Source organism: Synchiropus splendidus, chromosome 4 (genome assembly GCF_027744825.2).
Source record: "Synchiropus splendidus isolate RoL2022-P1 chromosome 4, RoL_Sspl_1.0, whole genome shotgun sequence".
Classification (NCBI taxonomy): Eukaryota; Metazoa; Chordata; class Actinopteri; order Syngnathiformes; family Callionymidae; genus Synchiropus; species Synchiropus splendidus.
In genome coordinates this window covers 27,110,624-27,129,052 of record NC_071337.1, presented here as the reverse complement: position 1 = coordinate 27,129,052, position 18,429 = coordinate 27,110,624, and the positions used below count along the sequence as shown (strand labels likewise).

At 43.4% G+C, this 18,429-nt stretch overlaps 1 protein-coding gene across 2 annotated transcripts in view; it reads left to right on the top strand.

The window, feature by feature from the left end:
* The first annotated feature begins 2,291 nt into the window (after positions 1-2,291).
* syt1a (synaptotagmin Ia) overlaps positions 2,292-18,429 on the top strand; it is a 137,392-nt gene continuing 121,254 nt past the window's right edge. Inside the window, exon 1 of one of the 2 annotated variants that reach the window (XM_053863121.1) lies at positions 2,292-2,549. The gene's annotated coding sequence lies outside the window, so the exon portion shown is untranslated. The remainder of the gene's footprint in view (positions 2,550-18,429) is intronic. The other variant, XM_053863124.1, reaches the window with a different exon arrangement.

Genomic DNA, 18,429 nt, shown 5'->3' with positions numbered 1-18,429 from the left:
TCAAGGTGGCGTTGACCAACACCTTCCTGTCATCAGGATGCTCCATGTGGGCACAGGGTTCAGCTACAGTTTAATATTAATGCTTTATCACGTACGCGCCGTCCTCTATCCCCCCCTCAGGCAGCGACTGTGAGTGGGTGAGAGTTGAGAGAGGAGGTGTATGTGGGGATGATGACACAGAGGCTCATGAGTGTCACATCATCCATCAGTCTGCCATAGACTGTCGCTTGGCATCTCCCTGAGATCTGTAAACAAGAGAGCTTCCTCCGGCGCTGTGCATACGGTCAAACCCCTCATGCTGTGAATCATACCTGCACAGACAGGATGGAAGTTCTGGTTTAGCAAACCGGATGGCTATGTTTTTCTAAATTTTCAACATGTCTAGATTCTAACTATTGCTATCAGATGACATTATTACATTGCTATTACATGCAGTTCTTCACAGCAGTGTTTTTCAGCCTTTTTCAAGCCGCGGCACACGTTGTGGCCCACCAACAAAGGAACCTCGGCCAAAGAGCAATTTTGCTTGAAAGTCCTGTAAAAAATCCCTTTTTATTTGTGAAAAAATGTAGCTACTGACACACGGCTATTTTGGCATGTTATTTGCAGAAACAAATTGCATAAAATGTGTTTAAAAATATTTCCAGAAAGGGGTGAGCAATAAGGCAACAATCATCATGATTGTTAATATTATTTATTTTAAATAACTCTTTCGATTTATCACAATGCATGATTTCCAAGGGAATCTTCAACGTTCTTTGCCTCAGCTTGCTTCATAACAACAATGATTCTTTCTCTCCTCACATTTTGGGGCAAATTCATTTGGTTCTGCATTTAGCTTAAACCACAAAGCAAACTTTGACAGTCTACAAGTGTCAAAGTTTTGAAAGGGGATGTCACATTAGCCGTTAGCTCTGTTAGCGCAGACACTCTTTGGCGTTGCGGGTCTGACAAGGAACACTCCATCATTCTGTCTACATCTATAGTGCACAGAAAGAATGTGACTGAATCCCTGTGATCTCCTCACGTTGGTTGCTTGTCAACAGGTTCTAATAGTTCATTTCCCACGGCACACCGGACAGTCTCTCACAGCACACTAGTGCACCGCAGCACACTTCTGTAACACAATCGTTTTTTCTGTCGGACCTCTGGCTTCCTTTATCTTGGCTTTTTCCCTTCTGTTTGCTGTTTATTGAATTTGAAGTGGGGAATCTTAATCATTATAAAAAAATATTTTCTCATTTATATATCTGAATTCCCTCTTGGCCTGGACTTCAAGAAAATGTGCAGCACAACTCTCAACATTCTGTGCAAAAGCACCTGCAAATCTTTTATCTTAAAAATTAGCACTACTGTTATGTTAAGACGCCTCATATGTATTATGGATTCACTTTCAATTTCTTGGACTCGTTGGGTGAACAGAAATTCAACTGTTTGGAGGTATAGGTATCCAACAAAGGAGTCCCAGAGGAAAATATTTTGTGGCCAATGCTTAAAATCGAAATTTCATATTTAGGCAGCCTTAGTGCGTTTATTTTTATTTATTCATTTATCTTTCCAGATTTTTCATTTTTTCACTAAGTCCTTCCATCTACCCTGAACTTCAATGTATTTCTTGACTCAGAGGCTCAGGCTTGTCGCAGCACGTAGTAGAGTTGATTCACGTTAACTAATGGAAATATTATGACACATTTCTATACGTAAAAATTGAGTGGGACTCAATTAAAAAACAAAAAAAAGATATTACTTGATTGAGGTTTCGCTCCAGTGATGACCAAACTCATTTAGTGCCCAGAACAACATTTTATCCTGATGTTTTTTTCACTACAACAGTTGCTTTGGTTATTATGACATGACATTGTACAATGTAGTAAAGTAAGTAAAATGCCTCATAATTTTCCCATTTTTATCTGTGAAATCTGTGTTTGTTTTACAGAAAAATCTATATCTGGAAATCGGAAGGCGTGGACACATCTTATGGGAAGGGATTGGTTTCTTCCAAATGTAGCTCTTGAATGCAAAGCAAGCAGCCTGTTATTGGGTCATCCTGGGTTACGCTGTTGCCTAACATCCTCGCGATGCGCAGCCAATCACCGCCCAGGACTGATGCGGTATCCTCCTCACTGGAGGGATTCCTAGCCACCACTGCGTGAGCATTCTTGTCACTGTGCACACCCTCCTCTTGTTCTGTCACTGGGAGTTATCCCCTGCAGCCTGACACGAGGCGCATCTGCTGTTTGAACAGCCGACAATCTAGCGCCATCCACACTGCTCCCACCACACTGGCTTAATAGATGGCAGAGCCAGCTCTCCTCCAGCCCTGTGTCTCTCCTCCTCCTTTCCTCTCAGCCAGGCTCCACCTCTAAGTTTTCCTACCTCTCTCTCTCTCTCTCTCTCTTCTTTTGTCTCCCACTCTCATGAACACCAAACACACCGATGCACTCTCCCTCTCTCTCTCTCCCTCTCTCCTTAAATCCTTCCTACTCCGTATGAGTTGCTTCCCTGTCAGGTCAGCAGCTTCTGAGCCGAAGGTGTGCTTTTGTTGCCAGGTAAGCGCGCGCATTTCTTCTTTGGCTTACTTTTGAAAGGCACGGATTCTTGTTGTTCCAGCGTCTGGTGATAACTGCATGTGTATTGATATGTCTGTGTCCAGATGACATAAGCAGGAAGAGGCACAATTCTCTGTGCTCCATTTCTACTTGTTGAAAAGGAAGATGGTTTGGAGAGCGGCTGGGAACAGCACAGATTGGACTGGAGCCGGGGATAGTAGATGGGCTAATTTATATAGTTCATGGAGCTGGTTGCGAGGGGAGACCACTGTGGATGCGTAGGCGGATGGAGAGATGAGGAGAGAATGGGAGGGGGAATTGGAGACAGAAGACGAGCAGCGGCTTTCATCCCATGGAAGCTAATCCTTCCGTTTGTTTTGCATCAGATTAAATGGGCGCTCTGCTCTAATGTTCTCCTGTCCATCTCTTATTTATAGCGAGATAGCAAGAATTTATGGCTCTGTCATGTGACATTTAAGAGTTGGAAACATCCAGCCGTTCTTGATTCTTCGGCTCGATGAGGTTCAGAGGATTATGATGTTGTTAAACTTGAAAAGTATTAACTCTCACTTCACAACCGTTTACAACCAGCAGCGACTCAGAGTCTCAGTCCGTAGGGTTTTTCCTGTGAAGATGAGAATAGCGGCTCATTAGAAAAAAGGCTTATCACTTCACGCTTGTGCTCAGACATGGGCAGAACATCGGGGCTATCAGAGCCTTGCTTCTCCCGTCCCTTGGCTGAATGTCTCTGGAGATGTGAGGACGCACCGGGAGTGAGGAGCAGGGGAGCTCAGGTGCACTTGTTTAGCCCAGTGCTTGGAATACATTAAGCAGGAAGCTCCCATGTGTCAAACTGCTACACCAGGTGCCAGGGAAAGAGAGGCATCGTACCGTGCGTGCATGTCTCACTGACCCCTGTACTCATTTCCCAGAGAACACAAACTGCCCTCAAACTTTTATGTTTATGCAATAGAGTAAAAAGCAAACAACAACAACGACAACAACAGGCATGATTCATTGAAGCTGTGAGGAAAACACAAACCTTTTACTTGACTGAAATTGTATTTCAGTTACGCATACTTTTTCGACAATAATCTAGTTCCCTTCATTTTATTTTCTATTTACAGGTCTCCAACATGTGTTGATGTATTCTTTCACTATTATCTTGAAGCTGTGCTTCTCATTCACCTCAGAATATTTGATAATTCAGTGAGTGGGTTGTTCACCCTCTCTCTGTATGTTCATTTCAACTTCTGTCAACTGGACATGAGGTCGGCACCCTGAGGTTCCAGAGCTGCATGTGGCTCTTTAGCCTCCTGGTAGAGTGTCCCTTCAGCGTTGACTAGCGATGGGTTGGTTGCGACTGAAACATACATAAGAGCTCTTTAAAATAAACAAGAACCAGTGTTCGACTAAGCTCACCCTGAGCCACAGTGCATGCGTATACACGCGCTGATGGTATCGACAGGGTGGAACTGAGCCAGCCAGTGGTATTTTTTGCATTTTCATATCACCAGGAAGCGCTGCTTGGTCAAGTCCCAGGACAGAAGTGCAGCACCAGAGCCCTACTGGAACCTCAATGAGTCGCCAGCTTGTCCAGAGGGACAATCTTGACTGATTCTTTAGTCCTCTATTTTGATCATTTTAAGGGACCAATAAACTTGTATGATCACCTTACCCCATCCACGGAGTCAAGCGTCGAGTCCCCTGTGTTTCTATCCCTTTATTGGTTGATGAGTAAAATGTCATTCATGAAACTGGTGTAAATATCATTTTTAGTTTAGTTGTTTTGGAGGGGATTCTTACTTCTTACTATTCTTACTTACAGCTTTTTAGATATTAAATAAATTCTTTTTTTTAGCACAAATACAGAAAGGACTCAACAGTTCCTGTGTACTTCAATATTTAACATAATTCTACAGTCGACCTGCACACCAACGTCTGTTTGTTGTATCCAGTTGTGGTACCAGGTTTAATTAAAGTCACTCACAAATAAATATCTTTGGTAGCTCCAGACCGCTTTTCTTTGTCAGGACATGAAACAAAAGAACTCTTTTGACTTGCTCTTGCGCCTCAAAATCTCTCAAAAATGAAACAAAACAAGCAGTTGTGATGCTTGATGCAAGTAGCTGCAGTGGTTTCTGACCTTGCTCTGATAAGACACGTCTCTTGGCTGAAATAATATATTTTTGTCTGCGATCTCATGACACCTGGGGTGGTTCTTCATGTCCTTGAGTTCACCGTGGAGTCTTTCATCATCATCTCACGTCGCCAGCGTCACCGCTAATGGCGAAACATAGAAAGTAATGGCGAGGTAATGGATTTCAGGATTATCATTCTTGCAAGATCGCGCCGCAGCAGCGCATGATGAGGTCTTTCCTCTATGATCATTGATTCAACATTCCGCTGAAATTAGTGTCACATTGTCGCAGCTACCGTTGGACACCCACATCGGCTCAGTAAGCCAAGGATTCTGCCGTTTCTTCGCTGCTCTGTCCTGCAGAATGGTGTTGAGTTCTACTGTGATAAGACATTCAATCTTATCATATAACATTTCTGGCATGTGGCATCAATGGTAATGTTCCAGCTACTTAAACAGGAGTTCAAACAGAACATGAAAAGAGAGGTATTCTTGTGTAAGTCTGCTAGTACAGTTGTGGTCAGAGAACCACTTGGGAGTTTTGAACGCAAAAAGCTGTGACTTCCTTTCCTAGATGCACATTTGGCTTTGAGTTCAGATTTGAGTGTAACTGTAAAAGTGGGGGCAATACAGTTGTCCAAGACGTCCTTGTTCATTGAGGAGAGAGAGTCCCCCTCGACCGACCCCTGAAGGCCTGTTGTAAAATGGTTTATTATGGTTATAATATTCAATTCTTTAACATCACAAATTCATCTTTACCTGACTATGTAGTTTCACAAATGGGGCAGCACGTTGGTGTGGTCGTTTCTGCTGCAACCTCACAGCAAGAAGGGCATAGGTTTGATTCCAGCAACCCACATGCTGTGCGGAGTTTGCATGTTCTCCCCCAGCTTGCTCTGGTTTCCTCCTCAAGTGCAGAAATCATACAGTGTGATTCTAAACTGTGGCAGGTTGGAGTGTGCTGGTGAATGTTTGTCCTGACTGTATGTGCCATGTGACTGGCTGGCGACCTATTCAGGGGGTCCCCCACCTCACACCAGATAGCACACAGCAGATTAAGCGTGACAGGAGGACTGAAAAAGCGTTCCACCTAGCACATCCACTGTAAATACAGCGCATCTCATTGTGCCACAGGATTCACTAGGTGGAACCCTTTATGGCACTTCTGGCACTGCATTGAAAGACAATTGCATTGTAATATTTTATTAACCCTCCTGACTCAGAGATGATGACTATATATTTATCAATTATCTACTGCAAAAGACAAAAAATGTGCTGCATACAATGAATCTGATTCTTTGGATCATTGCTAGGAACAAATGTACTGACTCAATGAGAGTAAAGAAAAACATGTCGCACCAACAAACATCTCCATATCATACATGTGACGTGTGACATGCAATTGTTTTCCCTTTTTAGCCATGAAGGATTGACATGTCACTGAAGAATGCTGCCTCCAATTATAGGCTCCCGACTGAACAATGCTTTTTGTTTTTTATTTGTGGATTATGCTATTTAGGCCTTCGCATAATGAGGGCTTGTCTGTTGAATGTGTATGTGCCATTGCTTGTGTAATAGCTCCAGATAATGTGACAGGGCCACAGTGGTTCAGGTGGTTGAGTAGGGTGGAGGTTCAAATCCTGTTTCCATCAGGCTGCCCCAGTGTTGCTACGGCTACAGGCATAGCTCACCACCAGCTGTGTGACAGTGGCGTGAATGGACTAGGGTTTTAGTAAAGCGCTTTGTTTGTCTATAGAAACGCTGTATAAATGTTCTGCGCCAAAGCAGGTGAAATGGGATAAATACCTTTTGTTGACAGAGAAATTATTATATCGCTAAAGAACATTTTGTGCTTAGTTGAACTGAAAACTGTAAAAACAGACAACAATATTTTTGTTTTTGGGCCGTTCACATCATTGAATACCATTACTATTTCTATATACATTGACAACAAACAATCTTGTGCAAACTGAGCAGTTGTTCATGAAGACCAAAGTATATTTATTGGTTTGCAGAATACATCAACATTTTTTACAGTGTGCCCTGGGAAACATTCATGTTTCTCACTCTCAGGTGTTTATATATACTAGTCTCACTATGCAGCGTGTACAAAGCCATCTATACTGTGTGTGTTATATTGGGTTCTATGTGTTCCAGTAGTAAACCTTTACAGCTGAACTTTCTTCATGGATGAGAGTTTTAATTTAAAAACTTCTCAAAGGGGGATATTGCTTTTTCCGTCATCATTTTTTTAATATCCTGGATCTCACCTAGAGCTGGTGAAACAATTCTACCTCCATTACTTGAGGGGGCATTGTGGGGAAGACATGAGGCATTAGTGTCTTGTTTGGGACTGAATGGAGTGATGCAACACCTTCCTCCAACCTCCCCGCCTCAGACTGAAACATCCCTGCTGTCCAATGAAAGCGTGAATGAATTATTAGTGAAGTTCATGTGTGGTTCATGAGGCTCTGGAGGACTATTTGTTATAAAAGCGCCATGCTCTTATGATTCATATGCTTGTGTTCCAGCTCAAAAGGTCACGTGGGTCAGTCTTTGCTGCACTTGCTGTTATGCATGCCAGTGAGAAAGTCGACCACCAAAGGGTCGTGTTTGGAATAACCAAATCTACTGCAGCATTTTCGTGTAATTGTATTTTTATCTCATTTTTGCCGTGAATTATTAGATTAGCAACACTCCACTTTGCTTCCCCTGTCAATTTGGCTTCTGCGGTTTTATAGTGAATTATCAACTGGGCAATGAGCCTGGACTCTAAATATCCAGAGTCTGTTGTTAAACAAATGTCAGCCTCTGCTAAATGAAATGAGAAAAGGCGCCGCTTTTTTTCCCCTCCTCTGTGAGCCCAACAGCAGATGAGGAATAACATTTTTTTAATTGAAAGATGAATATTCAACATCTAATTTCTGTGTGGAGTTCTACTTGGGCTTACATTTTTCCCCCTGTGAGTTTGTTAGAGCAGAATATCATTTAATTGTTGTTTAATGTCAAAAAAACAAGGCCTGTGTTCTGTAAAACTACGTTGAATAATTTAACAAAATCCATGAAAATGAGCGACCAGTAACTGAGCCTCGGCGTATTTCAGCTTCAGCTTCCATGTGCGTTACACAATCATTGCCTCCGCCAAGGAGGTTGTGTTTCGACTGCGTTGGTTTGTCTCTCTGTCTGTGTCCAAAATAGCTTCACACTGCTGTGGATGATGTTTTCAGGAAATATGTGAAATGGGACAAGCAATAAACGATTCAGTTTTGGGTGTGACCCAGATCAGCGTCTGGATCTACGGGTACTTTGTAGGATTCTTTAACATAACATACATTTTTGGAATTTGTTCCAGATTGGCATTTGGATCCAAGAAATTATTTCCAAAGGATTCTTTGGGAGGTTTAGTTGGGGGTGGTCTGAAGCGGCTTGGTGGAGGTTTACGCTCTCTGAGTGCTTTTCTAGTTAATATATTGTTTCAGTGGTTTTCAAATCTCCTTTAAGCGATCATTCCTAATAAGAGCATAAACTTTATATCTACTGTTTTCAGCTTCCAGAGCATGTGGCACCAGCACTGAATGACCTGGACACATATTAATCCTCACTTACCGGAAATGATATTGCTATATTGCTTTGATTCACTTTTATTGCTTCTTAGTCTCATGTGTACCAAGTCTTTTTTAGCCCAGTGTTTAAAGGTGCCTTTGCACTGCAGGAACCTTTGTTTTGTAGGATCAATTTTCTTCAACGAACTCCTCACTGTGTACATGTTCGCACAGCCACTGGAGGGCAGACGGGGTCACAGTGGTGGCTTCCCCGTTGCAATACAACAGAGTCGAGAACGTTCAATAGTGAACAGTGAGGTAACTGGAATCCATCTCCAATGAAAAGAGGGGTTTTGTTTTTAACACGGCCACAAACAAAGACAGAGACTGCTCACTTCCGTGTGTGACTTGTGTTATGGTACTTTGCGTTGTAAAATGTTGATCAACCTGCCCCACCATCTTGTCGTGATACAACACTTTACAGCCATTTTAGTCAGGTAAAAGAGGGAAGGGAAGAACATACAAAGACACGAGACTCGTGCAACAAAAACTCACTGCATGAAAACAGAAGAGAATAGAACAGTATGTTCAAGTTTTGAGAAAGAATTTGGTTTACTGTCAGTATGTGTTTCTATGATGTGGAAATCTGACATATATTAGTTGTAATATACTTCATTTTTTTGGTTAACTTCTTTGCAAAAACAATTTCCTTCTCTCCGGCTAAGTAATTCCTATCTCAAAGAGCAAAATGCAAAGTTAAAGAAAAGCTCAGAGGCTGGCTGGATGTACGATGTATGGTTAGTGAGGAGCTCTACATTTACATGAATTAAATTGGAAACAGAGTGACGTCATGTGATGGACTCACACACTGGTTTTAAAGATGGCTTTCAAAATGATCAGTCAACACCTGTAATTGTGTGACAATTGCTTCCCTGTAGGCGACAAAGTGTTTTGAGAAAGGGAACGGTTATTGATCCTGTGGGCAGGAGAGCTGAGAGGCCCATTATTACGATAAGGAAAAATACATGCAGATATATCGATTCCCATTTTAACTCCATTTTATATTCATATCTAGTTTATTTTTCCTTGTTTAGTTCCACTTAGTGTATTTTCCCTTCCCCTTTCCATATAAAAAAATATAAGTTATTTCCATATTATGGGAGTTCTGGTATGCTTAAATTGCAGTTTAAAAAAATGCTCCAGCCTGTAGTGGGGAGTTAAATAGCATCAATGATGTAGAATCACTTCATTTTACAGTGAATGTCAAGTGATCATAATCTATCCTGGAGTCTGTCACGGTGCCGCTGCGTCGCTCGGAATATGCGAGCACAACTACAAGCGAAGCCCCGATAAAGTTGGCATGTGCTCTTGGGTGTCCTTGTAAAATGCGTGAGTCATAAAGCAACATGACACAAAACCGTGTGAGCAAGATACAGCAGCGTGATGGGATAAAAAAAAAAAAAAAAAAGCAATTAAACTCAGTGTCTCCCTGCTCCCTTCTGACCACGACACGAAAGGCCTTGGTGGATTTATTATCCACGCTAACATCTCATTAAATACAGGGAGATTTTGCGAAATCCATTGAAGCATTTTGTATATTTCCTTTTAGAGAGTTTGATTAAATTGAGCAGGTTTTTCATACATGCCGCGGGGTGCTGTGTTTTCCCACCGATCAAGGTCATGCATCCGCATTAGATCTGGCGCTGCTGGATTAAAGGGAATAAACGCTCCGACAAACAGTCCACATGACAACCTTGATAATGTCGCCCCGCTCTGAAGTGCAAGGGGTGGTCGTCCCTCCGCTCCTGTGAGCCCCACTCAGGGCCTTTCTATGATGCGCTGGTGTCTAAAAATACAACAATACTTTTTCCACTAATGACACGAGGAGTATGCCGCTAAGACTCTGATGCAAACATCCTTGTTTGTCACCATGACAACCAAGTCTGCAGCCGGCTGTAGGTTGTCATGCCAGCTGCCTCCCCCATGTTCTCCCTCGTCCATGAGCCGTCTACTGTAAAAAAGGGAGGCTGTATATGGCGCACGTTTCATGGTTAGTCTTACTCTGCTTGTGCTGACCACCCATTTATTGGCTTTTCCCTGATCCTTGCATCCCATTACATCCTTGGTGACAGGAACGCTGTCACTTGAGAGAGATGCCAGGCGGCGGAGGAAGAGTCGATTTGTGAAATAATGACACAACTAGCAAAAGCTCACCGCTCACGAGGGTATAACACAAGTGGCCCAAATGAGCCGCGCGCACACTTGTTCACCCGGGCCTTGCCTCACTACGGAGGGAATCCAACATTCTGACATGTTTGGACTGGAACAAAAGGAAGCAGCACATGTGGAGTCATGATGATGTGGAGCCGGGCTTTTTCTTCATAACATGTCCACCCAGTCAGACGAAAAAACACTCATTACCACTGTGCCACGGGGCCAAGCCTGCCTGCCTACTTGGGGATAATAGCTAGGCATCCACTTCATTTTGATATAACGCTGGCATGCTGGCTTGTCTGGCGTCTGCGCTGCTCTCTTTGCTCCCAGAGCGTTTCTCTTCTGATCCTTACGTTGCAACCACAGGATGAGCCTCAACCCATATATGAAGAATCATTACCTTTATTTACCGATCAGATGTATGTCATGGGACCCAGTTCTTGGTTGAGAATGAGTCTAAAAGACGGATAGTGAATATGCAGAGATCTCATCTGCAGTTCCTTATCTCCAATTACTTTTACGTCCTCTTTTCAGGGAGAAGCTCCGCCATGCATTCGCAATGAGGCACAGCGTGCTGTGTTTCACGTGTGAAGCTCCACACAAGGCTTTTCCTCCACGCCCTGTTTCTGTCATCGCTTTAATCGATTCGTGAATGAAATGATGAGTTGGATTAATAGAGGTCATTGCAACGGCAGCACAGGGCGGTTGTTTACGGCGCTTCGTGTCAATATATGTAGCAATGGCTTGTTGTTGATGTTGCATTGCTGCCATAGTCCAGTCATTGCCAAACACATAGAAGGACATGACAAGTACAGTGCAGCGTGAGGGGCGTGTGCACGCCAGCTCACACCGGCCGCTTCATTCAGAGCAAGTTTGTACAGGGCTCCTGCTCCTGTCAATCACACGCTTTCCTTCAAGCACAGTCTAATTGCGTATGCAAATGGTGTTAGATGAGCGGTTGGTACCAAATGGTAATGAAGTGGCATCTCTTTTCATTGTGGGTGAACTCTCTGGCTTCCATCATGTGTTTCGCTCCCCAGGACAAGGAAGTAGCTTTTCTTCCGTTTGCTACTAGAACTTGATTGGTTTTATGTCGTAATTGTATATACAGGATTGATGATGGGGAAATTCATCGAACTTTGTCTGATATGAATTGCTTTTTAATTTTAGTGAAATTTCACTATCCTTAAACTGTTTTGTATATTTTATCACATTGCTGACTTATTTTCCTTTTTGGTTTAGGTCAGTCTATGTGCTTTGTATTAGCCAGCTTCGATTTTATTTCCATTTCTAAAATGTTTTCACCAATATTATTATTATTTATTTTTATGTGAAAAAGTTTAGCTGTGACACATGTGTCCGTTCGCTGACTCGGTTTTAACACACCATGATCATGTTCATCTGGTATCCATCGCAGTTAAGGTGCAAAGAGAAACGAAAAAAAAAAAAAATCTTTCGCAGTCTTACAGTTGAGAAATACTCAGCAAGCAAACAGGCCAGTGCTCATGGCTTTAAAAGTACTTCTGATGATGTGATGACGGGATAACAAGGTACCGATAAAAAAAGAGGAACATTCTGGCTGAGCCAACACCATTGTTCAAGGTGTTTTATCAACGGCATCGGTTCCAGCATTTATTCTTGACAGAGAAATGTGACCTTTCTGGATACAGCTTTTATTTGGCCCAAAAAAAAAGAAAAAGAGGACATTGCTTTCAAAAGGAGCCATGGAGAGCACAATCACATTTTACAGGAACTAAACAGAGCAAACCATAAACCTCGAACAAATAAACTAAATAAACTACTTTGCCTATAATTTGTCCAATAATAAGAAGAATCTCTCTCCAGAAGTGTAAGATCTGCAAGCTGACCCGGATGCAATGAAATAATGGCCCTTTCTGATGGTTGCCTTTGGCCCATGTGTCCGGAATATTTAGGTTTTACTGGTGAAGTCTGGCTGGAGTAATGCACTGTCTACTCCATCACTTACACTTACCAAAGGTTTTTTTTTTTTTACCAAAGAGCATCCCTCTGTCCATTCAGACACCCAAATCCGAATTCCAGGACCTAAGAATATTCACTGACAACTCTTAAGAATTATTAAGGCGGAGGTTATATAATACAGTAATCTTCCCCTGACCATTTTGTTTGGGATAGGGTCAGGGATATCATACTTGAATTTCAATTCTTCAAATGTCATCATTTCCCTGCTGTCGTATAACTCAGAGACCTCTGGCAATCTTTTTAAAAGGCAGATTCTAAACCCTGAAACTGCTTTGAAGGAGGATGCATTTATTTCAGTTTATTCAGTATCTCTGGGGAGTGTGAAGTAGTTAGTCGATAGAACGCCGTGACGGAGAATGCTAGAAACCTTCCCAGCGTTTTGAGAGTTGAGATAATGCTCGGCGCATACTTGATGTGGGGTAAACTGCACCGCTGCCCACCAACAATACACTCACGCAGCAGAACTGTGGTGTGGTCTTTCTGACTAAATCAATGGCACAGTCGTTGATACTAGATGTGGTCTGAAACCTGTGTTTAGCTGGTGATCTTGCTGCGTTCTACCTATGGTGTGAGTACATGGAAGGTCAAGGAAGGCTGCAATCCTTGTCTCAACTGGTGTGTGGCACCTCCACCGAGAATCCAATTTAACATATGAACTGATTTATATACGTTTCCATACTTGACTTCTTAAAAATCCCAGTAATCCCAGTACATTCCCAGTAAAATAAACCCATATTTCCTTTCAAGGTCATGGAAGGAAGCACCTTGAGGATGAATTTGCATCAAACTCATTTTTCACCTGTGACATACGGCTGTTTTCCTTGCACGCACATATCTCACCTCCGCTCTTTGTTGTCTGCTGGACTCATTCAGAGGCAGCGGTGAGGGCAACTTCAATGTCAGAGAATAAACCCAGCACACACAAACACACACACACAGACATCCTCGCCAGGCTCAGCCCTGCAGCACCTTTGGATCTGCTCACAGATTATGAGAAGCTTCAATCAATAACGCGGCTCTCGCCCGCCCTCCTCAGCTGACCAACCCTTCTAAATGCCCTTGTGAGGACTCGAAACCAGGCAAGCAGACAGATATCGGTGAGCCGGCCGTGGGCATGTTGCGTTGCTTTTGTTAAATAGAGCCATGCTGCTCCATGAAACAGTGGAAACTACAGGCCCAGGATGAGACACAAGCAACCTTTTAAATTGATCACTATTGGTCATGTGACCCGGTTTTGGATGCTTCGATGCAATGAGACGTCCCAGCCACTAGATACTGCTGTAACCTGAAATCTGGAACCTCCTGAGGGGAATCAGATATGATACATGTCGGCCTCTGAGAGTCAGCCAAGATGAACAACATCTGATCTTTGGTGTCCAATGATCACACAGTGCCATCTCATAAATCACAGTTCTGTCTATTGAATGATATTTGTGTTTTAAAAGGGTTTAATATAATACAAATACTTGATCCACTATCTATCTATCTATCTATCTATCTATCTATCTCTCTCTCTGTCTCTCTCTCTCTCTCTCTCTATATATATATATATGGCTATGTCTACACAAAACTAGTCTAGTCACTAGTCAGCTACGTTTTATATATATATATATATATATATATATATATACACACACACACAAGGTTCTGTGGATGAAGAGGAATGAGCTTCCCTTTTAAAGTGTGCAGTTTTATCCATTGTATTTCATTGTCAGGATCCAACTTTGTTGTTGCTGAAGATACTGGCATTTGTTTATGCGTATAAAAGTCAAAAAACCCTCTTGTCGTGCATGTTTTGTATGTGGCCTCAAAATAGAACTTTCCCGACAGCTGTCTTTATCGTCGCTCCAATTCCAGCAGACAAGACCTCTTATCGTTTTTAATTGGCCCTAGTTCCACATTGGTGCTCATAGAATTCAATTTTACTAATGAATTTTTAATTTGATGAGGCAAAATCTCAGTACTGTACTTTGATCCACATTGGATTCTTCAGTCATTAATTCTTGATCAGCATAATGAAGATTGGTTTACGCACATTTGAGCATCAAACCGGAGAAACATCTGCTTCTGTTGGGTTGAACTGACTTCAAGTGTTCTCAGAAGCATGTTATTTACCACGTGGATGACGTGTGGGAAGCCTTGGACTCGGCTCATCTCTTCTTTCCCGGCCGTCCTTCCTGCAAATCACCAGTTGCTGACTGACCTTCCACTCCTGGTGTGGGTAAATGATGTTGTTCTTCTCTGTTGCCTCGCTGGCTTCCTCTGTGGACTGTAAACAGAGTCACTGAGTCATGACTTCATCGACAGGTCTGGGGTCACCACGACCCTCCTCTCTGTTTACCCTTCATCTTTTTCTCCCCCAAGCTTTTTCAATCCATTGGATTTACCTCAATGTGCTGTTTTTTGAGATTCCATGAAACACAGGGGTGTTTAAGTCGAGGACCGTAAAAGCAACCCAACCGTAAAACAAGATCAGGACAATAAAGCCACTGTGAAGGAGAAAGTTTTTCTTCATTGCCTTTTACCTGCATGAAAAAGGTTACAGCGTTTGGTGATTCCAAGTGTGGCACACATCCATTAATATCACACTAACACAAAGCTCCACTCACAAATGTTTGCTGATATGGCTTTAAATAATGAGTAGCCTTGCATCCTGCATCTTCTCTGTTGACTGAGCACAGTCACTGGCATCGTGTGTATTTATCTGATTCGGATTTTGTCTGACTTGTTCTGATCTGTTTAATCAAGTGCCGAAGCCCAGTTTCTCTTGCAGCGCTTTGTTTTTTTAACAGGATCTGCTGTTGTTCAGAGGCTTAGGGGGGCAGTGACTCTAGTAATCTGACACAGCCAGTGAACTAGTCCTTTAAATGTTGAATCAATATGCAGTTTAATACGCTGGGTATTGGTGCCGTGCCAAGGACGGGATCACAAAGATTCCTCTCCTGTTGATTAAGACACACTTGATAGAGCGTCTGTCATTCCTGAAACTCCTCTCTTTTTCCCCACATCCTGTGAGGAAAACACCTCTCTGGACACAAATGTGTCTATTGGTGTATCGGAGTGATAGTTTTGCCATTGGTCGTTCTTTACAACGTGAGTATCAAACTCTACTAACCAAGGGGCCAAACTTTTCAAAATGTGTGAGGTTTTCAAGCGCTTCCAGATCATCTTTTGACACTTATAATTTGTGGGTATTATGTGGTTATAACAGCCATCATTTGGCGAAACACTGACCACCACGAGCCATAATACCCACATGCATAGAAAGTGATCCAGTTTTCCTCAAATTATCGATTCATCCTGAGCCAAGTCAAGCACTTATGGATCACATAAAATTATTTCTGACACATATACTTACTTCCCAAGCGTCAATATTGTTTGGTAAACGCGCTGAAAAAGGTGTAAACATTCCCTTTGGTGTGTTAAACCTTTCCTGCCTCCTCACCGGACCGTGGTCGGGCGTCACAGGGGAGGTGTTCCGTCACCTCCAAGGCTGGAGCGCGCACTCCAGGGTTTAATGTCCTTTTCGTCGGCTGGAGCTGGGACATGGATGAGTCGAGTCTTTGGTAGAGCGTTCTTGTGGTTTATTTCGTCGCAGTTCGAACTTGACACATACCGGGCACTTCTACACGTTTTCTTCCCTAGAGAGACGTCAATCTCCCGGCAGCCCCTCCCACACGCAGCGGCCACACTACACATACACGAACAGCGGCACACACTCCACACTCACTCCTACAACAGGTGTAACAAGCTGTCTTCGTATGAAAGTGCATGGTCATGTGCAGAGAGATGTGTCTCATTTCACCCCCACCATCCTCTTCCTCAACCAGCAGTAGACAGTAAATAACCTCCCAGGTCAACCCTATTCCCAGTGCATCCATCTCTCCAGAGTTTTGCGGCCATCACGGGTTTCCCCCCATCGATGTGCCCAAACCATCAAGCCATCTTGGCTTTGTTTCCCTTTTTCCCCACAAGTGCTGCCTCGCAGATGTACTTCAGACTGATTCCAGCACCAGGGACAGCTCCCCTTGTGAAGAGTGTCTTTGACACTTTTTAACTTTCACTGACTTGTGCATGTATTCATATGGGGTTCCAGTCTTATCCCCTCCGGAGTAACTCCCTATACTCTTGCATCATTCAGGGAGTCAGAGAGTCAGGGTTTTCATTCATTGCAGCTGTGTGTGTTTTTGGGCCGGGCGTCTTCCCTGGAAAAGGATGTGAAGGCTTGGCCAGCGTGACACAGGGGGTCACCATTTGTATATCTCGCCAAAGCTGCAGCACAACCTCACACTTGAGACATACAGCTTTCCTCATTTGATTTCACAATTAAAGGACCAGCAAGTAAAACTCAGCTGTAAGATCAGAGAAGATGTGCAGTGTAAATGATAGTAGCGAGAGAAAAGAAGGTTGGCTATGTTTGATGCATTTAATGTCCCGTATCCACGGACAATTGTGCTTTCTCTGTCCCAATTTCTTTAAGTGTTGTTTGTAATTCTGAGCTCAGAGTCGACTATAATGTGGCCACTCTGTCTGCATGTGAAACACTAGTGCAGTGGAAATGTCAAAATTTCCATGTTTTGACATGCAGAGAGTCACACTGTGGCGGCACATCCGCTCCGTGTTTGAAATGTGTCCCTCCTGAGACATGGTGCTGGCAATCTTTTCCTTTTTTCGTCCTGAAGAAAACAAAAAAGCAGGGAGTTTGCTACATCAATGATGACCAAAAATGAAAGGAAGACGCTGTTTACCCTGCACACTTTCATGTGGAGAAAAGAGCCACCACAAACATAAGCAACAACTCACTATCTCTGTCTATACACTTTGTTCTGCATCGCATGTGTGCAGCATTCTTACCGGCTTTGCATTTGGTTCCTTTGGTGCTCTGAGGAGGCACATCAGGCAAGACTCCTTCAACCACTGAGGGAAATGACATACGTTCTTCTCACTGCTGTCACCATGGTGCCCAATACCACCTTGTGCCGTGTGACGCTTGCATGCCACCCAGTGACCTACACGATTCCTCAGCCTTACGGTACGTACAGACCAAACGCGACTTCCGCGAGCGACACGACTGATTTGCATAGAAAGTCAATGGGGTTGGGCGACTGACGGCGACCAGCGGCGACCAACATGGCAGCGACACGACTGGGGTGTGCAACGCTACAAGATTTGAGCTACATACGGCGACTCCGGCTACTCAAGACGACACAACTGGGGTACAGCGACAGTCGCAGAAGTTCACCACCTGCGGAGCGTTGACCAATCAGAGACCAGATCCGCGAGTGACGTGTCCCGGCGGAGGAGAAGCAAATCGCTGCGGTTGTTTACAAGCAGACTTTCCGCCGTCCTGAGAGTGGCTCAAATCGTGCATTTTTTAATTTCCACCGGAACATAAATAGGAAGAGTCTTGTCCGGAGGGAAAGTTCGCCACAACGGTGGCGTTCCTGGTGAGTTGAGACCTTTATTTACGTAAGTTTACTAAAGTTATGTTCGCCTAAACGCAATGTCCACCGGGTTTACGAGGCGAATGTAGTGCTGCGACGGTAGAAACTACGTATGTATGGTGACGAGATAAATAAGTACTGTTTCTGATTTAATTTAATTCAGATGAGACGTCCTGAAGGGTCTGTTTATATGGGGGGAGGACGGTGACCGAGGAGCGGAGTGGTCAGCGGCATCTACTGTAGTGCCGTGAAGTGAGCGTTCTTCACCGTCCTCTCTCTTCTGGAGCCCTTCATCTCCAAGAGAGACCTCGGCCAACATGACTGGAGAGGCAGCAGCTGCTGCAGCAGCAAGGTAGCAGGTAGGTTTGCACGTTCATTTAGTGGGGACATTCTGAATACTAGATTAATATATAAATATAAAAATGTATGTGGCTTTCTGTATTGCTTTTTTCTGTAAAGCTACTACAATAATGTAATCACGCTATGCTGTCATTAAGGAGAGGAGGAGGATGGATCCACTCATGATGTTGGTCATGATG